The sequence below is a fragment of the Neofelis nebulosa genome, chromosome 4 (assembly GCF_028018385.1).
Source record: "Neofelis nebulosa isolate mNeoNeb1 chromosome 4, mNeoNeb1.pri, whole genome shotgun sequence".
NCBI lineage: Eukaryota > Metazoa > Chordata > Mammalia > Carnivora > Felidae > Neofelis > Neofelis nebulosa.
In genome coordinates, this window is record NC_080785.1 from 165,656,431 (window position 1) to 165,680,084 (window position 23,654).

The window sequence follows — 23,654 nt, forward strand, 5'->3', positions numbered from 1 at the left end:
AACACGGTGTGGCGCCACCAACAGTCTTCAGCTTTAAAAAGGAAGGAAATCTGACACCTGCTACACCACGGATGGACCTTGAGGGTGTTATGCTCAGTGAAATAAGCCAGTTCCAAAAGGACCAAACGCGCTATGGTTCTACCCCTGTGAGGTCCCTAGAGAAGCCAGATTCATGACAGAAAGTAGATGGTGGGAGCCAGGGGCACGGAGAGTTACAGTTAAGAGGGACAGAGTCTCCGATTTTGCAAGATGGATGGTGGCGACGGCTGCACAACAATGTGAATGTATCTAATGCCACACTTGAAAACCGTGCACCTGATAAATTTATATATTTGTATATATATATATATACATATATATATATGTTTGTAATATATAAATAATATATGTACACATATATATAATGTGTAAATAATATATATAATCATATCTTTTACCACAATTAAAAATAAGAATAATAGGGGCGCCCGGGTGGCTCAGTCGGTTAAACATCTGATTTCAGTTCAGGTCATGATCTCATGGTTTGTGAATTTGAGCTCCGCATCGACCTCTCTGCTGTCAGCACAGAGCTCACTTCAGATCCTCTGTTCCCCTCTGTCTCTGCCCCTCCACGGTCATTCTCTCTACCCCTCTCTCCCTCTCTCTCTCTCTCTCTCTCTCTCTCTCTCTCAAAAAATAAATAAATAATAAAAAATACTTTAAAAAATAAGAATAATAGACACTCCAGTTATATTTTCTAGTATTATATTAAAGGAGGCATATTTTGGGGCGCCTGGGTGGCTCAGTCGGTTGAGCGTCTGACTTCAGCCAGGTCACGATCACGCGGTCCGTGAGTTCGAGCCCCACGTCGGGCTCTGTGCTGACTGCTCGGAGCCTGGAGCCTGTTTCAGATTCTGTCTCCCTCTCTCTCTGACCCTCCCCCATTCATGCTCTGTCTCTCTCTGTCTCAAAAATAAATAAACGTTTAAAAAATAAATAAATAAATAAATAAAGGAGGCATATTCTTTCATAGTTTATAGTTTCTAGTTTATTCTTTCATACTTTATAGTCCTTGGGAGTCCCATCCCTCCTGCTGAATCATAGGAATGGAGCTTCAGTAAAGACCCTAGGAATTTATCTTGTGGTTGTGTACCAACTGGATGATGCATAGCTAACTCATTGAACTTGCACACCCCCACTTGGGAAAATTACACTTTTTTTAAAAAATAGTTTGTTTATTTATTTGAGAGAGAGAGAGAGCGCGAGCAGGGAAGGGGGAGGGAGAGAGAGGAGAGAGAATCCCAAGCAGGCCCCTCACTGTCAGCACGGAGCCCGAGGCGGGGCTCAATCTCATGAACCGTGAGCTCATGACCTGAGCTGAAACCGATTGAACCACCCGGGGCCCGGCACCCCGGGAAAACTACACTTCTGAGTCAGTGGTCCTTACTGGAAAGGAAAGCACGAGGCAGATGGGGGACACGGTCTACAGATGGCTGGCGTTCTGAGTCTGTGTGCTGGTGCCTTTGGGGGACCTTTGGGTGAGAAGAGAATGGCAAGTAACCCAAGCAGGAAGCTCAGAAAGGAGAAAAGAGCACTTTTGTTCAGAGTCATCTGAGTGCCAACTTGCTAGAAGTTGCTTTTCCGAGAATATAAGGAGGAACCAGACCCGCTTCACAAACGGCCACCCAAGACAGAGGTCAGCAAACTACGCGCTGGGGGGCCACACGGGGCACCCGCCTGTTTTTTTGTAAGTCCTACAAGCTGAGAATATCTCCTGCATTTTCAAATGGTTGAAAAAAAATCAAAATAATAATGTTTTGTGCCACGTGAAAACTATATGAAAATCAAGTTTCAGTGTCTGTAAATAAAGTTTTATTGAAACAGGTCCAGGGCCAGAAAATAAAGGTATCAAGATAAGTCACATTTCACTTATGTAGCATTTTAAAAATCGAAACATGCCACACACACAAAAAGATCCATCGAGCAAAATGTCAACATTTGAAAGACAGGATAGGTATTGCTGACTTATGTCCTTTGCCGCAGGTTCTGGATGCAACTGTACTCATTCCTCATGTGAGGTCACTGGCAGCTTTCTGGAAACAGTGAGAGTTGAGTAGTTCTGACATAGACCCTATGGTCTGCAAAGCCAAAAACATACTCTGGCCCTTTGCAGAAAAAGTTTGCCAACCCCTGATTGGACTCAATTTACTGTATTAATCCCTACCGGTGAGTAACTGTAACCAAACTACAGGTTCAAGGCCTTGTTCATTTCCTCTGTCTACTTTTTTATGTCCCTTTTTAAAACAAATAAGTATGCTTGTAAACTATTTAATTTTGGGATAATGGCATGTATAAGTCAATACGGACAGTTACCACTGAATTAAGAAGCAAGCTGATGCTTGTGGGCTGTGATGACTTAGTAAGAGTGCAATTACCTGCATGAAAGTCGTAGAGGTTTTCATTTACTTTCGTGGTGACTAAATACTTAATTAGTTAACCTTTCATTGACTGGGATCAATGTTACTTGACTTCTTTATAAAATGACAGATTTCCGGGGCGCCTGGGTGGCGCAGTCGGTTAAGCGTCCGACTTCAGCCAGGTCACGATCTCGCGGTCCGTGAGTTCGAGCCCCGCGTCAGGCTCTGGGCTGATGGCTCAGAGCCTGGAGCCTGTTTCCGCTTCTGTGCCTCCCTCTCTCTGCCCCTCCCCCGTTCATGCTCTGTCTCTCTCTGTCCCAAAAATAAAATAAAAAACGTTGAAAAAAAAAATTTTTAAAAATAAAAAAATAAAAAAAAATAAAATGACAGATTTCCTATCCAGCTTCCATATATAGGTGTTAATAAGCTCAGTTAGGGACTTAAAAAGCATTAATTATTATTAAAATCTTTAAACAGTATATGCCATAGGAGCTTCCTCCCTGGTTTTCCTGCCTTCACTCTTTCTCCCAATAGTCTAAGAAGAATATAGTTTAACCAGAATGTGTTGTGGCCCTGCTTGGAGTTTCCCTCAGGAACTGGAATAAGATTCAGACTTCTGGCCATGCCCTCGGGGTCTCTGTTGTTGTCTCCAGCCCCCTGCCCTCCCTTGCCACAGGGCCTTTGCACCTACTGTTCCCTGTGTTGGGAGTGCTTGCTCTCATCTCCCTATGTCTGGCCAGGTCTCATGTCAGCACCGTCCTCCACAACACCCTTCACTGGCCTGGTGACAGCTCGGGAGCCCCTTTTCCACCACCCCTCCCCACCGGCTCTGTCCCTCTGCCTTCTCCCTTTGTCACGGCCCAGATCTCTATGAAATAACCTTGTATATCTGGTGACTGGTTTCTTGTCTGACTCTGCTGCATGAGGATGTCCGCACCCCCAGATCTGGCTTGTTCACTTTTGAATCCTCTGAGCCTGCGCCTGCTTTTTGGTAAATCCACTTTGTTCCTTTCTGTTTATTTATAGTTTAAGTTTACATACAGTCATGTTTACATTTTGGGGTGAGTTTTCTCACACACGCATAGGTTCTGGTAACCACCACCCACCAAGTGGGCAGAGAGCAGTTCCAACACTGGGGTGCGTTCTCTTGAGCTGCCCCTCTGCAGCCAGACCCTCACTCCACCCTTGACCCCTGGCCACCCGCTCTGCTCCCCTCTCCGTCACTTGGCGTAATGCCTTCGAGACTCATTGTGCCGTCACACGCGTCGATGGCTTGTTCTTTTCATTGCTGAGTTGTGCTCCACTGTACGAATGCTCCACAGTCGCTTTGTCCAGCAAATTTCCTCTTGGTGTTTGATATTGAATTAATACTAAAGCCTGTGGCCGTATAAGTGGCAGCATACTGTAGACCAAGTGGGCCGAAGAGCAGCGGTGTTCCTGTATGCACTGCATTCACGAGGTATAGTGTGCAAATTTATAAGAACCGATGTGCTTTCCAGGGCTTATAAATGTTATCACGATTTTTAGAATTTGTTTTAATGTTTATTTTTGAGAGAGAGAGAGAGAGAGACAGAGAGACAGAGCGTGAGTGGGGGAGGGGCAGAGAGAGAGGGAGACACAGAATCCGAAGCAGGCTCCGGGCTCCGAGCCGTCGGCACAGAGCCCGACGCGGGACTCGAACCCACGGACCGTGAGATTGTGACCTGAGCCGAGGTCGGACGCCCAACCGACTGAGCCCCCCGGGCGCCCCGTGCTTCATTCTTTTTGATGGTGTCATGGCATTACACCAGGGATGTACCGTAATTTATTGAATGATTTTACTACTGATGAACATTTAAGTTGTTTGCAGTTTTCTTGTGACTTCGAGTAACTCCGCCAGGGCACTGTAGACCTTGTTTTCACAGCTGTATTGAGATATATTTTACTTACCACAGAGTTGGCCCATTTAGAGTGTGTAATTCAGTGGGTCTCTGTGTATCCTTGGGGCTTATGTAACCATCACCACTGTCTAACTCCAGAACGTTTCCATCACTCCCAAAAGAAGTCCCGTCCCCATTAGCAGTCACCCCAACGCCACCCCCCCCACCGACCCCGGCACCCACTAACGCATTCTCCGTGGGTGCGCCTGTTCTGAACATTTCACGTAAATGGCTTTTGTGTCTGAGCATCGTGTGTTCAAGGTGCATCCACGCTGCGGCGTGACTTAGAGCTTCACTCCTTCTTACGGCCGAGTAGCATTCTCTTGCGTGGATAGACCACATTTTGCTTAATCAGCCGATGGACACGTGAGTTGTTTCTGCTTGGGAGCTATTATGAATCCTGCTGCTCCGAACACCAGGGTACAGCACTTGGCCCTTTGCCTCTTCGGACACGTGTGTTTCCATAGGATCAGTTCTGAGGGAGAAAGGAAATCGCTCTTCCGGCTAGCTCTGCATCCCCTGACAAGTAGGTTCAGACACGTCCCAGGCCTTGAGGGATGCTCAAAGGTCGTTTTCTAAGGGGGCCGGCCCTGCTCTCGGGCCGGAGCCCCTCGCTTTGTTGCGGGGCTTTGCAACAGTCAGCCTTCATCAGTTTAACAACACAAAGCCTGGAAACTTGTAGCAAAGAAGAAAAGGCCAAGAGGGTCTCCTTATGGGGAATTGAAGAGACCCAGCAGCTCCCGCTCCGTCTCCGCCAGGAACGACAGCACTGAACACATCTGCTTCAGGCACCACTTGTCAAGCGATGTAACAGATGCTCGGCCGTGGAAAATGTACCGTCTACGCTCTGAGGTCCCACGGAAGGACAGGATGCCTGAGAAGGGAAAAGGAGGCAATGATAAAATGTAATTTTTATGACAGTAAGGCAGCAGGGTTACGTTGGAAGTTTGGCTGGATGCTGCGAGAGGCGTGAGTATTAAGTATTGGCCAAAATGACGAACCCGACAAATATGCCCTGGGATGGACCCAGCACACGGCGCGAGCCATCACCTGAGGCGTTTAGCGTGCTTGTTTGCCTGTGAAATCCCAAATAGCAAAGCGTCTCCCTGCTTTCAGGGTTTCAGATCAATGAACAGGCAAAACCCAGCAGGAGCTCTCGGCTACCTCTTAACGGAGGGGATTCCGACCAGGACTTTAATGGGTATTTACTGAGCGCTTCCCATGTGCAGCGCTGGTAATTAAACTCCACGATTGTCAGCCTCACCTTCCTCAGCACGGTGGCCCCCGGGGGGCAGACAGAAGGTATTTGCTCCGTTTACTGGTAGAGAAATGGAAGCCCTGAAGGCCTTAAGTCACTGGCTGAAGGTCACCAGCTAGAAGGTGGAGGACACGGGACTTGGACGCAGCGCCTCCTCTCAGGCAGCGTGTTCTGTTTACACGGCGTCATCGCTCTGCTGGGGCCATGTGTCGAGGGGAAGACACGGGCCCTGGGCGCTCTCCCCCGTCGTGCATGCAAGGGTAGGAGGATGCTGGTCGGGGAGGAGAGCAGGAGTGAGGGGAAACGCTCAGGGAGGGCACTGGCGCCCCCCTGCTCCTCTCAGCAGGTGCCCCTGCCCTGGGTGCCTCCTACCCTGCCCCCAGCTCCACAGCGGCCCCCATCTGGGCCCAGCAGCCCGCTTGGGGTGGGACGGCCCCATTCCATCTTCTGTCTTCTTGAGTGTTGACCTTGACTGGGACACTTCCCAGAGCCCCTGAGGCCTGCACAGGCCTGTCTAGCGGCTACAAGAAGTCCCCGTGTGGTTAGCCGCGGTCACACACAAGTAAGGACCAAATGCACACATCCTATCCGCCAGAGAGAGAAGAATCCGGCAGCTTTCTGCTGGTCTCCTGCACCCTCACAGATGTCCTCCTCATCAACACGCGCTGAGTAGTAGCCCGGGGAGATGCGTTAGATCCCCAGAGAGGGGCACCAAGCCCACACCGCTGAGGTCAGCCATCCACGCTTAATCTCCTCTTAAGCATGAAATTCGGGTGGCGCCTGGGTGGCTCAGTCGGTTGATCGCCAGACTTCGGCTCAGGTCATGATCTCAAGTTCGTGGGTTCGAGCCCCGCGTCAGGCTCTGTGCTGACAGCTCGGAGCCTGGAGCCTGCTTCGGATTCTGTATCTGCCTCTCTCTCTGCCCCTGCCCCGCTCGCACTCTCTCGCTCTCTCTCAAAACTAAATAAATGTTAAAAAAAAAATTTAAGCATGAAATTCAGGTCACAAAAGAGGTTTGACTTCCGCAGAAGGCAATCGCGTCTTCATTATCCCAGCCGGTAGTAAGCTTTAGAGGGCTTTTTATTGATTCGACCCGACTTTTTTCTTTACTCCAACAGTTTCAAATTTCATTTGGACAGAAGTGTCTCAGCTGTTTATCTTTTTAAAAATCCGGCTGAAGTGGTAGTAAATGCTTTTCAAGCGTAGTGATGGTCCACATCACCCAGCAGCTAGGCGACATCAGCCCCGAGACTTCCAGAAGCAAGGAGGATTGGAACCAATATGGGGCCTGGGAGGACGGGGGTGGGGGAGAGGCGGCCAGTGGAGGCCGCTCACTGTTACTTGCGTTACGTTTCAGAGGACTCCTCTCTGTCGCTCTTGCCACCTTTCAAGCAGAGCTAGAACATTCTATTCCAGTTTTTTCCAAAATTATCTTGTGCTCCGCTTTGGGAGCTGACTTAATACGGAGCCGGGAATGGAGACACCCAAAACAGAAGCACACAAAGCCAGGCATTTGTGCCCGACAGAGCGAGCTGCCCCCTGGTCTCACGCCCCACGGTCCCGCCCCGCTGCACGCCAGCCCAGAGCGCCTGCTGAGAAAGACGAGGGCCCACCTCAAACCTTTATGAAATAGGAAAGCCATTTAAAATATTTTCAAGGTCTCATGGCACCTTCTTAATTAAAAATTAAAATGTCCCCCCAACCTTTTGATTAGAATGCCTTCTGAAAATGGAATCTGTTTCAGTGTATCATCTTAAAATTAATTAGGGTTCGTTTAAAAAAAAAAAAAAAAAAAAAAAAAACCTAACATATCTCCAAGACTTCTCTCTTTGGATTTAATTAGAAAAATGAGTTTAACACTTTTGTAAAAGGCTGTTTTGCTCCGTTCTGTCAGAGCACACTGAGGTTTGCACTGCGGTTGAAACTTTCACGGGGACAGACACAGAATGTGCTTTTGTTCTCGTAGGATTGGATGGCGGGGCCAGAGATGAGGTGGGAGGTGACGGGTTGGATAAACATTTCCAATTTTGCCTTTTGTTGCTTCATTTTCATTTCCTCAGAGACCCCTGGGTCCCGCCGAAAGGATGTCTGACTAGATTCTTGGTCCCGGGCCCCTAGAGGCGCAGCTCCCCGGCCACTTGAAGCAACGAGAGGTCCTCCCAGCAGGGGACAGCGTGCCAGCCCAGTGCCAAGTGCGTTGGTGGCCCCAGCCGGAGGACTCTGCGTTTGAAACTCCCACAGCAGGATTCCTGGCCGTACTTGTTTATCTTACACTAAATTTCTTGGTAATCTTGCATACTTCAAGCATGACTTAGCAAGAAATAACACTTTTGTTTTTCAACGTGATGCTGAGACTTTTCTTATTTAAGCTTGCATGTTTGTACGTTGACATGGCAGAAAAAGGAGCCGTATTAGAACCAGTCTCTAGCAATCGTTGGACCTGGAAAGATCAGACATTTTGGTGGATCTGGAAAGAGGTGCATAGTCATCATAAAGAAAGCAACGGAAAGAGCAAATCGCGTGTGGGGCGAAAACACGAAGGATGGGTTCTGGGAGGCTGTTGAGGGGGACCCACAGGGTGGGGGGCAAGCGTGGGGTTGGCTCAGTCCGTCGTAACAATACCACGGACTGGCCGGCTTCTAAACCACGGAAATCCAGTGTTCCCAGTTCTGAGTTCGGGTGCTGGCATGACCGGTGAGGGCCCTCTTCGGGGCAGCAGACTTCTCGCTGTGTCCTCACAGCCTGGAAGGGCTGAGGGAGCTCCCTGGGGCCTCTTTCATAAGGGCGCTCAACCCCCTCCCCAAGACCCCACCGCCCAACACCTTGAGCATTAGGTGTTGCCACATATGAATTTGGGGGAGACGCGAACTTTCAGACCCCTGCATGAGCAGATGGAGCCCGGAAGCCTGGGGCCCAGGGAGGCCATGTGGGGGCTCGTCCCTAGCTGCAGCTCACCCTTCTCAGCCCGGGCTCTGCCGGAGACTCTGGCGTGAGACCTGCAGACCTGAGTCATCTTGTGCGATGCCCAGCTCCCACCCCACGCTTCAAGCCTTCCACCTTGCTGAGGTTGGAGGCCTCCCAGCAGCCTTGCAGGGGCCAGCGCTCTGGCTGTCGGGGGCTTGAGTAGACTTGGAAGGGCCCTGGAATCGTCACACAGGGACCCCACAGCTGAGGGATGGCACTGGGGACTGGGAGCTCCTGAAGAGACTTGCGGATTTGGGATAACCCATTTATGACTTGGTGGTACCCCACCTCTCCCTGCATCTGGGCAGAGGCCCTGTCCGGGGCTGGTGGACCAATGGCCACGTGCAAGTTCTGGCCAGTCCCTCCTCTCTTCTGCGGGATCTCTCCATCCCGTCTCACCTGCGTAACGGCACTCCACCAGCAGTTTTCTCCACTCCCGCCCGCTGGGTCCTGCCCGTCCCTTCTTCCCTTTCAGAAGCCCTCTCCCAACTGGACTTCCCATTTCCATGGCTACCCTCTTCCTCTCCTTTCCTTTCCAGCAGAGATGCCTCAAGGGCTGCCTGTGCCTGGGGTCTCCAGGTCCACGACTCTTGGTTTCTCTTGAATCCCCCAATCTCTGTGGACTTTGCCCACAGGGTCCCCCTGGAACTGCTCTGTCACGTCACCGTAATCCAGCGATCAGTTCTCAGCCCCCAATTCAACTAATGCTCAGGACGCTACTCGGTTTGCTGGATTTCCTCCTCTTTAGGATCGCTAAATGGTAGAGAGCCAAAGAGCCCAACCCTGGGCCTCTTCTCCGCCCTCTTTTGATGAGCTCAGCCAGGCTCCTGGCCTTAAGGAGGCATCTATACACTGCTGGCTCCAGTCCTTGTCAGAGATACACTGCTGGCTCCAGTCCACATCCTTAGACGCTACGCACATCTGTTCATCTGTATACTAAAACTCTGGCCCAGGGCATCTGGACACTGGTGACTCCAGCCTACCACTTGCCCCTCCGGCCCTCACTTATGTATCTGTTGACCTTCTCAGCATTCCAGCTTGGGTGTCCAAGAGCCTCTCACCCACCTGCTCCCCAGTCCTCGTGCTTCTCCCTCGGTTTTCCTGATCTCATCCTTTTCCCTGCCAAAAATCTTTGACACAGTCTTAACTCCCTTCTCTCACACCCCACATCCAGCCCATCAGTAGATCCTATCGACTCCACCTCCCTTTATCCAGAGTCTGACTGCTTTGCACCCCTCCACTGCCATCACCCAGGCTCAGCCACGTCACCGTCTCTCACCTGGACCATCACACCACCCTCTTAGCTGCTCTGTCTCCTTGCATCCTTTTCCTTCTTTGCCTGTTCTCAACCCAGTAGCCAGAGGCACCTGGTTAAAACCAAGTCAGATCAGATCATTCCCTGGGCTAAAACCCTCTGATCACTTCTATTTCATCCTGAGCAGAAGCCGAAGCCTGTATGATTGTCTCTGTGGGCCTTTCCCCCTCTTCTTGTCTCCTGGTTTGCCCAGCTCAAGTCACCAGCCAGGCATGGCCTCATCTCAGGGCCTTTCCACTGGCTATTCCCTCCACAGGAATGCTCTTCCCCTAGATGGCTCAGCCCCTCACTTTCCTTGTTTCCTTAATGAGTCTTCTGGGGGAGGCATTTGGCAATCCTTTAAAAATTGCAACCCCATCTCACCCCACTGCTCCCTGCCTCCACTCCATTCCCACCCCCCACCTCCGGCATCTATCGCCATCTGACATATTGTAGATTTTCTTATTTTGTTTACTGTCTCTATCCTTCCCCACCCACCCCCACTACCTGGGGACAGAATATAAGTTCCAGAAGGGAAGGGAACTTTGTCTGTTTTGATTAGTGGGAAATGCCTGGCCCATGCCAGGCACTCAATAAATAGTTTGTATTGAGATCAATGAATAATGTACAGAGGACCCGCATGCCACTCCTCTTTCCAGAGATGGGGTTTGGGACCCTCACAGCTGTGTGTCAGAGCCTCCCTTCAGGTGCAGAGTGCAGGCAGAATTGGCAGTGTCCCCTAGGCCTTGGGAGCAGTGACTCCCACACTTTCAGCTGCTGGTGGTCTCACTTCCAGGTTAGAGATCAGCGTTGCTGCTTTGCCATGCGTTAATGGCCCAAATATCTGGCTTCAAACCTCCCATCTCCCTAGAACCCAGGTTCAGATTTTAACAGTGTGGAGTCTGCCTCCCCTTACTCTCAAGGAAACACTTTCATTCTGACTTGTTTATTCAAAGAGCGCCTCCTGTATGCTCTCTTAGGAAAAGAAGGTTGCTTTGTGTCAGTCATGTCTGTCTCAAAGGCCAGGTTTCGCTGGAGGCCAAACCTCAGCTGGGAGCTGAAAGTGTATGCCTTAATCACGCACAAATCTATCAGTGCCGGGTGCCTTTATAACCTAAAATGTGGACCCACTGTGACTACGGCCACATACTTCCTGTTCTGTCAGCATGTTTTAAGATTCTTGGCCATGCTCCCCCCTTAGAATAAGACCATCCCCTTAGAACTGTGCCCTCCCCTTGCAAGATGGGGTGCTATCCCCTTCCCTTCCAAGTTCCAAAGCCCAAATTCCTCTGGACAGAGCCAAGGCTGGATTGGCTTTGAGGTTAGCCTGGGTTTTTTTCTCGGTGGGTCAAGATTGGCCAAAGCTAGACACCTCCCTATCACTGCTCTCCGAGACTGTGTGTCCCTGTGCTTCCCAGGCCTGGCTTCCTCTTCCTCTTCCTGTTGCTGAGTGGGGCAGGAAGGGCAGGCACAGGGACACCAGATGCTGTCGGTTCCTTCCCGCAGAGTCCCAGGAGGCACTTCTAATGCTGACTCAACAATTTGGTCTGCACTTATTTGTCTGTACATGACATTTTCAAAAGTCTTTTAAATTAGGTATCTACTCCTCTGTTCTTACATCTTTTTCAACTAGCTCAATCCCCGGTTAGTTTTAGTTTGTATAATCCCTGCCCAGAAAACCCATGTGCAGCTATGAATATCCCACATTGTTTGCTTGATGATAAATAAATTCTTTCCTCTTGGAGAAAAAGGCACTTTCTCCTCCCGGCACTGGGAAGGCTTGTAGACGTCTCTGCTCTGATGCTGACCGCGGGGAGAGCTGGTCCTTCTTGGGTTTTGTTATTTCAGAACAAATATGGTAAACTGTTTCCCCCTTGGTTACTATAGAGAAGAGATTATTTGCCTTTCTCTTAGGGCTTCTGAAAATAATAGATTACATATTTGGGAGGGTTTTTTTTTTTAGATCTGGTTAATGTGAGATAGAGGGGATTGCTCCAGGGATGACATTGTTTGGTTTGGGAAGTATTCTTGCGGTTGCCCAGCAACAGGCTCTTAGAGACGGGAGTGGACTGCGTTGTCCCTGGCAACCGTTGTTACTCAGCAAACAATGAGGGCCAGCGAACAGCGCCAGGACTGCGGACTCCAGGTTTTAATTGAACATCTGCATATATTTTTCTCTGATGAAATTATGTTTGAGTTTGATTTGCCACAACAGGTAGACCTGGGTCCCCATGGGGTCCCCGTGGAAGAAAACGTGCTCTCATTGTGACAGCTCATCCAGGGGGGAAGAATGACAGCTCATCCAGGGGGGAAGAACTTTTAGCCATTTGAACATATCCTAGACTGCTCTCCACTGCAGACTTGTTTCAGTCTCAAGTGGAATTTCTTTTTTGATCTAATTCCTCGTGTTTGTAAAATTATTGCCTGGCCAACCTACTTTTCAAGTGCTTTCCAGCGTGATGTTTTCCTTGCGGCTGCTGGAGAATATCAGAAAAGCCGGGACCTGAACCCAGTGGGTCACATGTGACAACATTCACATATAAGATTGGCTGGTGACGGACACTGGACCCAGAACCAGAGCCTTCTGGTTCTTTACTCTCCCTCGCTCTTCCTGTTGAGAAGTTGGATACTCGGGTGACCCTCAGGCGAACGCGTATATTGCGCATATTGGGGAAGCAGATGTGTTCCCTCTAACTGGAGTGGAAAACCCTCACCCCGTGGAGGGGCACTTTGCAGCCACCCCGTGGATTTTGATCAAAACAGTGTCACTCCCTACCTCCTCCTCAGTGAGCCAGAGATAGCGATTGTTTACCAGGGCTGGTTGCTTGGGTAAACACTGCCCCTGCCTTCATTCAAAGCCGGTGACACATTTCTTTCCCCCACTCTCGGCCCCGCCCTCCCCGCCCCGCCCCGCCCCGCCCACCAGCCAGGGCTATAAATCGGGAACTGTTAGTCAGCGCAGGCTTTTGGTGGGGGCTCCGTCCTGCCTTGTTCATCTCGAGTGCAGTGTGTCTAAGGCAAGAGCACAGCGCCCGCGGTCGGTCAGACAGCTCCGTGGTGAGATTCGCTTTAGTTGTACGGATCGGTTGGTTTACGGGCAGCTCGCTCTGTAGCTGAATGCCCCGAGAAGTGTCCCTTGCACTTTTGCGCCAGCACCCCGGCTAGTGTCTCGGGACAATGGGAAGTATCTGAACAAGCTTCCGACTTAGTCTTGCAGCCAAAACTTACAATGGGATGTCCTTTGCGTTCTAGGACAAATAAAAGCAAGCTGTGAGTATCTATACAAGGCAAGCTTGTTAGCCACCAGCCCTGTTAGATGCAATAATTAAGATTCCAGTGACAGCCAGCGCTACTGGAATCGAAATGAGTAAGTTCTGACTTACACTAAGATGCCCCAGAAGATTAATCAGAATACAAGATTTCTTCCCGTAACCTGTTACAGCAGGATCGCGGGAGAGGAGTTTGTGCTGAGGAAGTCAGTCCTTCCACAGAAATGCTACTATGCGTTCCAGAAAATTGGCAAGTCCTTTGTCAGGAATTGTCGCCTCGCTTAAAAACTTCCTATTAAATGGATCATTTAAAAAACTTCCCCACGGAGATACCTCCCCCCACGTCAGGACTTGCAGCTTGGGCAAAGCGCTTAACATCTTCGGGTCCCTTCATCCTGCGGGCAGAGGAGCAGGGCTGGCTGATTCGTACGGGCCCCTCCAGTGCTGGCCTGCTACGGGGGAAGTTCCTGATGTTCAGCTCGGCCGTTTGTCTGCTTTCGAAACTCCGGAGTGAGGGGTGACCCCGAGAGGAGTCGGGGTCACTTGGAAAGGTCCCGGGTGTGATGCTGGCAGCAGGAGAAAAGCCAGCCTCTCCTTTGCCTGAGTCAGTCGTGGAGGTACCGCCCGACGCTCGGGCCTATTGGCCATTTCCAGGAACAGGAAGTGCCCCTGTCACTGGGCAGCACCGTCCTGTGCGGGGTGGGGTCAACCGGGCAGATGTCCTGGAGCAGGGAGCCCCCGGCCAGCCCCTGGTCGGCCTGCCTTGCTCCTCCTCTCCCAGGCTGTCGGGGGCGCTCTAAAAGCCTTGTTTTCTTGAGGACGGCCTCGTCCGGGAACCAAACATGCACAACTGGGAGACAGAAAGCAGAACGTAGAGAATGGCTTGGTTAGTCTAGAAGTACCAGGTTCAGCGAGGCCGTGGCGTCAGACCAGTGGTTCTCAAAGGGGGCCGCGCTGACCTTCAGGGAACACCACTGGGTGGTGCCATTTGGGGTTGTGATGAGGAGGGGAGGCCCCTGGCGTGGAGTGTGTGGGGCTGGGGATGCTGTTCCACCCCCCGCAGTGCCTGGGATGCCCCACAGAGAACAACGTGGCCCCAAACGTCTGCAGTGGGGAGGGGGGAAATGGTGGTTCAGAGAAGCGCCCCTCAAACTTTCATGCACCTACAAATCTCCCGGGAATTGGGTTGAAATGCAGGTTATAGCTTAGGAGCAGTTCCAGAAAAGGCAGAGCAGTGCCTCTCACCCCCTGCTGACTTGTCCCCTAGGGGACACTTGGTTTCCACGGCTGCGGGTGCTCCTGGTTTGGAGTGGGTGGCAGCCAGGATGCTGCTCAGCCTACCCCCCCACCCCCCGCCCCCACACACAGGGCCCCAGACAGCCCCCCGCAGCCAAAACTGATCCAGCCCCCGTGGCCACGGCACCGAGGCCAGGGAGCCCTGCTCTAGACGGGGGGGATGACGGACGGCGGGTGTTCAGCGCGCTGCATGGTGCTGCTTGGGTCCATTCGGAAGCGGCCGATGGCGGCTCCCTGTGACCCAGCAGTCCTGTTCTAGCGGTCACGGGTGGGTGAACTTTGAGGGCCGCAGCGCTCTCTAGCCTCAGCCCTGCTTTCCGGGGCCGCATCAGTCCCATCCTGGCAGGTGTCATCGCCCCTGTCCTCACAATCGCTGTGGTGCTCGCGGGGACGCCAGTCCCAGCCTCCAGTGGACCCTCACACCAGAATGGCCCCCACCCACCTTGTCCCTGCCAGTCGGGACCTCTGCAGCCACACTGGCCACCTGCAGAGCCGTATATTTGGTGGAGGCAGCACGGTGGCCCGCACCCAGGCCCACGGGCTCGGAACCTGGCACGTTGAATTCCGTTGGGATTGAACTGGGGGTGCCGAGGGGTCGGCTAACCATCCCATTCAGACCATAGAGGAGGCCTCGCTTTCTCCAGAGAGCGCCAGCCAAAGTGGGTACAAAGCAGGCAGAGGGCAGGACGGGGAGGGCTGCAGAAGACGAAGCCCAAGTGGATAGGCCGTAGTGTCCAGATGAACCCGTGAGGCTGGGAGAGGGCGGAGGGGGGCGCGGAAAACAAGGTGGCGGCGGGGCCACGGGGCATGGGATGTGCCCAGCTGGGCAGGGGCCTCCGGCGTGCTCCCCACTACGATACCACTCTGCTTTCTGGTTGCTTGGTGGGAAAAGGCAGAGGGGACGGTGGCATCAGAGTCATCATTGACAAGTCCCTCCCAGTGACTGAGTGGCAGGAAGGGCCGCTTCTTGACTTGAGCCAGACAGAAAGGGCCAAACGTACATGTCCAGCTTGGACCCGTGTCGTTCGTCCACATGAATCATTTCAGCTGATCCACAGCTCCAGCCAGTGACATAAGCTCAATTACGTGCACCTGTAGAGCAGAAAACTGAGCTCATGATATTGTTCCGAGTTCTCTTTGCCGTGGGGCGGAGGAACAATTTACACGGGAAGGAGAAGGCCTCTGCAGCACGGACAGTGGGAGCCTCGGGGGTGTTTACAGACCAAGTGCGCCTCCTTTGCCGAAAGGACGAAGACCCGGTTCGAACCCAGCTCTGCCTCTTCAGGCTGTGTGGCCTCGGGCTCTTGCTTGACCTCTCTGAGCCTCCGTTTGTCCCTTGTTGTTTCTAAAGCGAGGGTGATGATGGAGTAGCTTCCCGAAGAGTTAAGTAAGATCACACTTGGCCCAGAGTCTGGGGTACAGTTAGGCCGAACCGCATTGCTGGCCGCTGCCGATGCAGGTGTCTTTGGGGTTCTCACCCTTCTCCCTTCCCACTAGGTTGTATTCGATTTATCAGGCACCGGCTGGGGGCCAAGCTCGGGGCGGGCACGCCTCATGCATCATTGCACCTCATCCGCCTGACCCCTTTCTCAGATAAAGAAACTGAGGCCACAGCGAATGACGGAACTAAGATCCGAACTCATCTGTGGGAGTCCACACGGCGGGTCAGCCACCTCAGTGTTTGCTCAGAAGTTGTGCCTGCCTTACGTCTGCGATGACGGCTGCTGGGTCTTTTCCGTGACGGACCTGAGACCCTATGGCGGGCTGGGAAGCGGGAAGCGAGCCAGGTGTCTGTTCCCGGGATGCGTTCACGGAGCGGGGCTCTCGGACCAGCTCTGAGCAGACAGTCTTCATGTCAGAAGGTCTGGAGCATTCCGGGGCAGGCTGGGCCGCCTCGTGAGTGTGAACCGCGCCTGGAACCACGTGACGCTCGATGCTCAACCTTCTCGAGGACCACCGACCCTTGGCATCAGAATGTGACAGACGCCGCCCCACCCGTCAGTGGTCAGACTCCTAGCAGCCCTTGATTTCGGACCGGCAGTGTTGCCCTGGAGGCAGACCCAGAACTTCCAGTGTGCAAGGAGGAGGAGGCCGGGATTGCACCAGGTCCCTGGGAGGCGGGCGGTCCGGTCCGCGCTGGAGACATCGTTCGACGTGGCCCCGAGGCCTGGGGACATGCCTGCTGACCTGCACTAGTCCAGTGGCTTAGGAGGCAGAGAGGAAGCGGCAAGTCTGAGCAAAAGAAGTGGTTGGAAACCAAGTCTGGTGGCGTTCAAGGGATTATGAACGAGCGGCGGAATTGGGCTGCCTGCCAAAAGCGTATTTCCTGGGTGAAGATGCCCGTGAGGGCTGGGTGGTTTTTAATTCACGCGCCCCCTAAACCCATGACGTTGTAAACGGCAACCAAAATCAGACTGCATGTGAGTTGACGTAACCATACCTTAGTTTGGACAATTTGTTTTTTTGAGAGAGAGAGAGAGAGAGAGAGAGAGAGAGTGGGGGAGGGACAGAGAGAGAGGGAGACAGAGGATCCGAAACGGGTTCCGTGCCAACAGCAGCAAGCCCGAGGTGGGGCTCGAACTTGTGAACTGTGAGATCATGGCCTGAGCCGAAGTCGGACACAACCAACTGAGCCACCCAGGCGCCCCCAAAATTTTAAACTAATTGCCAAATCGTGTCCTTTAGAGAGGAACGTAAGTGGGTGTTGCCCTGTTGCGATGGGGGGCGGGGGGGGGGGGGGAAGGCCGCTGTCCTTTGTGATGAGAGTAGCCTGTCCCACCCGTTGCGTCCTGCCTGGAGCCCTTCAGACGGCCAGCTTGCAGGGCTCGGGCCCGCTCCTCTGCTGGACGGCGAGGGAACGTTTGGCTGCTGTGAAGAAAACAGGAACAGAAGCCCAGTTCTTACCAACAGAAAAAGGAATTTGAATTCTGTCGATACTTCATTCCAGAGAGACTCGGAGCCAGCTCCGACCCTTCAGAGTCGACTGCTGCAGAAGAAAAAAATGAAAAATTGAGGAACGACGGGGCATCCGAAGGGTTTAGGCAAAGAAGGAATAATGGGGCACCGTTGCTGGCAGTTGAGACTGGATATCCCCCAGAAACGGGGGAAGCCTCCGCAGGGCCCACGTTTCTGCCTCCAGTTCTGCCTCCCGTTGGGCAGAATTGCGGTCACTTTGTGTCCGGGTCACTGCAGCGTCCTCCTCTGTTGTCCTTCCTGTTGGTCACCTGCCTACCTGTGCCTTTTACCCGAGGGCCGTCTGTCCAACTCCTTTCTCGGACACTGCACTTCACTTAGAGCGGTGGCTCTCCTTCGGCCGCCATCGTTCCCCCAGGGGACGGTCGCCAGTGTCTGGAGACTCAGGGCCGAGGGAGGGTGTTCCTGGTGTGTGGTGGGAGGGGCCGGGGATGCCGATCAGCACCCCACAGAGCCCGGGACAGCCCCCCACGGAGAAACGGGCTGATGTCTGCAGTGCCCAGGCTGGGAGCCCTGCTTTAGCGCCCACTGGGTGGGTGCCTCGGTGGGGACCCGAGAGCGAGAAAGGATGTGTTAACGAGTACACTTTTCAGCAAGGAGATGGACATTTAGATCTCCAAGTGCACGAGCCTTTTCCGGGTGCCTGGAGCTGAGCAGGGCTATCCCGACGCCAGCAGGGATAGTTGGGACAGAATCTAAAGTGGGCATCGCTGGCTCCTTAGACCTCGCGCCCACACTGAAGGAGGTCCAAGAGAAGCAAATGGACGTGGTTTTTCTGGCCACCGAGATAACACTCGGAATGTCAAACGGGCATCAGGGCAGAAGCCGGGTTGGAAACAACGGTACTCTCTGAGGGCGTCCCGGACTTGTTGCTTCTTGTTCGCGGGAAAATAGGAATCGCTTTCTCGGGGGCAAGGGGACCCTGGTGCCACCAGTACCAAGGACCAGGAGAGCATGAACTGAGAGCTTTGAGGAGGCCATGGGTCTCTCCCCACAGGAAGAGGGAAAGGCCCTGTGTCTCCCCAGAGCGGAAGTTAACTGGCCAATCAGAACGAAGGTAACTAAAAGCACCGTACTTGCTGCCCCCCACCCCCCACCCCACCCCGCCCCGTTCCTGCAGAGATGACAAGATGTTTTCTAAATACCGATCCGACCTATGTAAGGCAGGCGACCCCTCCGCTCCTCACACGGAGGAACAGGAATAGAAAGGAGATTGCTTCAGGTTGTGGTGAGTCAGCGCCCGCCCGGCCAGGAGCAGGGCCCAGAACTGCCCTCAGCTTTTTCTGCGTTTCCTTTCCTGTCATTACTGGTTACTAGGTAACCGGAGTATTTTCCTGTAAACAGAAGCCTCTTCCCTTTGTGCCCAGGGCAGATCCATTCATCGGGCGGGCGTGATCCAGGCTGCTGCCCGCCGGTCCCCCCCGCTGCCCCTCACTTACACTCGGGAAACCCGGGCAGAGGCTCCCCCTGCCGAGTGTCGCCGGCAGGGCCCCCAGGTCGGATGAGCCTTCTCAGGCCTGAGCCGCAGAGGGGGGCAGTCACACCAAGGAGGCTGTTCTTGCCCACTTCCTTCCCCAAGTGTGTCTTCATCAGGGACCAGGTGGCCAACGAAACCTGCTTGGCTTACAAACAACACACTGGGCGCGATTCTGAGCCAACCTCACAGGCTGGGCAATGGCTCGCATTCGAGGCCTCTCTCCTCTTGACTGACCATCTTGAGGCCCCCAGAGCCCAGTCGAAAGTGGCCACAGATGAAGGGAGTCAGAGGAAGAATGCTCAGGCCCCCGCCTTGGGCAGGGTTCTCCTGTTTAGGGGAGCAGGCAAACGAAGCTGAGGGAGCAAGCGGGGAGCCAGACAGACTGATTCCCAGTTCCCATTGCAAGTTCAAGTTCAGAGCAGAAGCACAGACCCACACTCTTCCCTACCAGACCGTGTCCAGGGGTCGAGGGTGACTGCCATCACTCAGGAGCCTGACCAGCTGAGCGGAGAAGGCGAAAAGCAGAATTTAGGGATTCCCCGACCTCACATCCTATGTGGTTGGTGCCCTTGTCCCGGGGGCCAGCCCTCCCCCTTCCCCTGCTGGTCCCTGTTCTGCCGGGTGGAGGGGTCTCACTCACATCCAGCCTCACACCTTCTAGAAGGACTCCCCGATCCCCTGCTCTCATCTCCGAGGGCTGCTCGCATGGCAAGCCAGCACACGCAGAGAGAGGCGGTGACAAAATGTGCCTGCACATACCCTTTTGGACTGACAGCTAATTGCCGGGTGGGTTTTTATTTAACCTTTTATCACGGAAAACGCAAACATCTACAAACCAGCACACGGTATAATGAGCCCAGTGCGGCTCTCACTGGGCTGTACAGGTATCATCATTCTGCCATTCTTATGCCACTTCTCCCTGCCCACCCCCAACCTCCACTCCGTTATTATATTTTTACAGGGTTTTCTGGGTTAAAATTTACATACTGTAAATGCACGAGTCTTGACTGTCACCTCTTGACAAATGAGTGTTCCATGTAACGCATACCCTGTTTTCATGGAGAATGTGTCCATCCACCTCCCCAGAAAGTTCCTGCCTGTCCCTTGCCCATCAGTTCCTGCCCCCTACACTGATCTGATTTTGTTGTTTTTTAATATTTGTGTATTTTTGAGAGACCGAGCGCGAACTGGGGAGGGGCAGAGAGAGAGGGAGACACAGAATCGGAAGCAGGCTCCAGGCTCCGAGCTGTCAGCACAGAGCCTGACGCGGGGCCCGAACCCACGAACCGCGAGATCATGACCTGAGCCGAAGTCAGATGCTTAACCGTCTGAGCCCCCCAGGGATCCCTGATTTTTTTTTTGTTTTTTAAAAAACCTTAGATTAGTTTTGTCTGTTCTACATCATGTACTCTTGGATACAGCTTCCTTCGCTCAGCATAATGACTTTGAAATTCACCCAGGGGTTGTGTATTTCAGAGTTCATCCTCTTAGATTAATCAGTAATATCTCAGCGGTGTTCCCCTGTTAGCTTTTAGCTGCATCTTTTGTATTTTTTTTTTAAGTAGTTGCCTTAGGGGTTACAATCTGCATCTTTAATCTAGCACAGCCTACAGTTTCTCATCCATTCTCCCGATGATGGACATTTGGGTTATTTCACTTTGGGGCTGTTGTGAATAAAATTGCTGTGAGCCTGTGTATACGGGGTTTCGTGTAGACATGTTTCCATATTTCCTGGATGAGCACCTCGGAGATGCATTCTGGGCCAAAGGGTGGGTTTAACTTTCTAGAAAACTGTCAAACCTTTTTTCCAACATGGTTGTATCATTTTACATTCCCACACGTGTGTGAGAGTTACGATTACTCCCTGTGGTCACAACACTGGTTGTTGTCAGATTTTATTTTAGCCATTCTAGTGAGTGTTTAGTGGTATCTCATTGTGGTTCTAATCTGCATTTCCCTGGTGACTAACAATGTTGAGCATTATTTCATGTACTTGTTGGGGATCTGGATATCTTTGTCAAGTGCCTGTTAAAGTCTTGTGCCCATTAGATTGTCTTCTTATTATTGAATTATTGGAGCTTTTTACATATTATAAATAAAAGCCCTTTGTCAGATACTTGTTTTGCAAATATTTTCTCCCAGACTGTGGCTTACTGATTTGTGTTGTTGAAGTCTTTTAATGACAGAAGTTTTAAAATTTTCACAAATGTAATTTATTGAGTTTTTCAGTCATACTTATTACTTTCTGCATTCTGTCTAAAAAAATTTTGCCTGTGCCCTTATGTTTTCTCTCAGAAGTTGTATAGTTTTGACTTCTTTGTGTAAGTCTGTGATCTAATTTAAAATCACTTTTGTGTGAGGTATTGGACAGGGATCGAAGTTCACTTGTTTTATTCTTCCCATATGGATATATAATTTGCTCAAACAATTTTCCTTTCTCTGTTGAATTGCTTTGTCACCTTTGTCAAAAATCATTTGAGGAGGGAAGGAGCTGGGGCTTCATTAGGGGGAAAAAAATTGAAAATGTAAGTATGGGTTGTTAGTTTCATATTGCTGGACTTGATTTATAATATTTTGTATGATTTTTCTATATGTGTTCATGAGAGATATATTAATCTAAATACTTCTCTTATAATGTCTTTATCAAGTTTGGTATCAGGGTTTTTTTTTTTAATTTTATTTAAATTCATGTTAGTTGGGGCACCTGGGTGGCTCAGTCGGTCGAGCGTCCGACTTCGGCCCAGGTCATGATCTCACGGTCCATGGGTTCGAGCCCCGCCTCGGGTTCTGTGCCGACAGCTCGGAGGCTGGAGCCTGCTTCGGGTTCTGTGTCTCCCTCCCTCTCTGGCCCTCCCCTGCTCATGCTCTGTCTCTCTCTGTCTCAAAAATAAATGTAAAAAATTAAAAGAAATTTGGGGTGCCTGCATGGCTTAGTCGGTTGAGCATCCGACTTCGGCCTAGGTCATGATCTTGCAATTTGCAGTTTGTGAGTTCGAGCCCCATGTCAGGCTCTGTGCTGACAGCTCGGAGCCCGGAGCCTGTTTCAGATTCGGTGTCTCCCTCTCTCTCTGACCCTCCCCTGTTCATGCTCTGTCTCTCTCTGTCTCAAAAATAAATAAACATTAAAAAAAATTAAAAATAATAATAATAATAAAAAATAAATTCATGTTAGTTAACATAGTGTAGTATCGGTTCCAGGAATAGAATTTAGTGATTGTCACTTACATATAACGACGAGTGCTCATCACGACAAGTGTCCTCCTTAACGTCCATCTCCCATTTATCGCATTCCCCCACCCACCTCACCAGTATCAGGGTTTTGATGACCTCCCAAAATGAGTGAAGTATCCCTTTCTGTATTTTCTGATGGAATTGGTGTATTAATTTTTGTTTCAGTGTTTTATAGCATTTAACAGTGAAAGTCTCTGGGCCTGAAGTGTTCTCTGTAAGGAGGATTTCAATAACATATTCAATTTCTTTGTTAGATATTCCACCCACAGTTTCTATTTCATCTTGTGTCAGTTTTTTGGTATGTTGTGTTTTTTAAAAAACGTGTTCATTTGATCTAAGTTGGTGAATTTATTGGCTAAAGTTCATAATAGTTCCTTATCATTTTGGTTTCTATACGATTTATAATGATACATCTCATTTTGCTTTTGATATTGGCAATTTGGGTTTTTTTCTTTCTTTTCTCTTATTAATCTTTTATAGGGGGTTGGCAATCTTTTCTCTAAGACTTTATCTTTTTTAGGGCAGTTTTAGGTTCACAGCAAAATTGAGAGGAAGATACAGAGATCTCCCGTGTCGTCTCTGTCCTCACACATGCACAGCCTCCCCCTTCGTCAACATCCCCCCACCCCCCACCCCCCGCCCCAGAGTGGTGCATTTGTAGAGGAAATCTGCACTGACACATCGTTGTCACCCAACGTGCATAGTTAACATTAAGGTCCACTCCTGATATGGTACATTCTGTGGGTTTGGACAGATATATGATGACATGTGTCCACCACGGTAACGTAGCATCACACAGGGTAGTTTCTCTGCCCAAAAAAAACCCTCTATGCTCCACCTATCATCCCTCCTTCCCCTTAAACCTCTGGCAGCCACTGATCTTTTTACCATCTCCATAGTTGTTCCTTTTCCAGAATTGTCATATAGTTGGAATCATACAGCATGTATGCATTTACCTCATAGTAGAAATTAGTATAAATAGGGGCGCCTGGGTGGCGCAGTCGGTTAAGCGTCCGACTTCAGCCAGGTCACGATCTCGCGGTCCGTGAGTTCGAGCCCCGCGTCAGGCTCTGGGCTGATGGCTCGGAGCCTGGAGCCTGTTTCCGATTCTGTGTCTCCCTCTCTCTCTGCCCCTCCCCCGTTCATGCTGTGTCTCTCTCTGTCCCAAAAATAAAAAAAAAAAACGTTGAAAAAAGAAATTAGTATAAATAGTATAAAATAGTATAAATTTACTTTCACCTAATAGTATAGATTTATGTTTCCTCCAGGTCTTTTCATAGCTTTATAGCTCATTTCTTTTTGGAAGAAATTTCACTTTTGGAGAAATTTGGGTTCTGTTGGTTTTTTCTCCATGGTTTGTGGAGTTTTCTTTCATTATTTTTTGACTTTATTATTTCCTTTTTTCTACTAAAGTTTGGTTTGCTTGTCTTTTTGTCGCTTCCTAAGGCTGAAAACTTAAATGGCTGATTTTTAAGCCGTCCTTTCGAACTTAAGTTTATAAAGCTAAACATTTCTCTCTAAGCATCCCACAAATTTTGATATGTGATGTTTTCATTATCAGTCAGTTCAAAATATTT

General features: G+C 50.9%; 1 protein-coding gene and 1 long non-coding RNA gene across 9 annotated transcripts in view; one reads left to right on the forward strand and one right to left on the reverse strand.

The window, feature by feature from the left end:
- RFX2 (regulatory factor X2) overlaps positions 1 to 23,654 on the forward strand; it is a 92,125-nt gene that overhangs the window by 21,700 nt on the left and 46,771 nt on the right. For 3 of the 7 annotated variants that reach the window (XM_058728293.1, XM_058728294.1, XM_058728296.1), the window contains exon 1: positions 18,577 to 18,597. The exons of 2 other annotated variants lie outside the window; for them this stretch is intronic. The gene's annotated coding sequence lies outside the window, so the exon portion shown is untranslated. Of the gene's footprint in view, positions 1 to 12,779; positions 12,889 to 18,576; positions 18,598 to 23,654 lie in introns of those variants that run through there. 2 more of the 7 variants (XM_058728299.1, XM_058728297.1) reach the window with 2 other exon arrangements.
- LOC131510769 (uncharacterized) lies at positions 4,612 to 12,693 on the reverse strand. 2 transcript variants are annotated; one of them, XR_009261178.1, is made up of 2 exons: positions 12,608 to 12,693; positions 4,612 to 5,189 (listed from the first exon to the last, which is right to left on the reverse strand). It is a non-coding gene; the product is annotated as an uncharacterized LOC131510769 (long non-coding RNA). The 2 variants fall into 2 exon arrangements; XR_009261177.1 differs by lacking the exon at positions 12,608 to 12,693 and adding an exon at positions 5,580 to 6,437.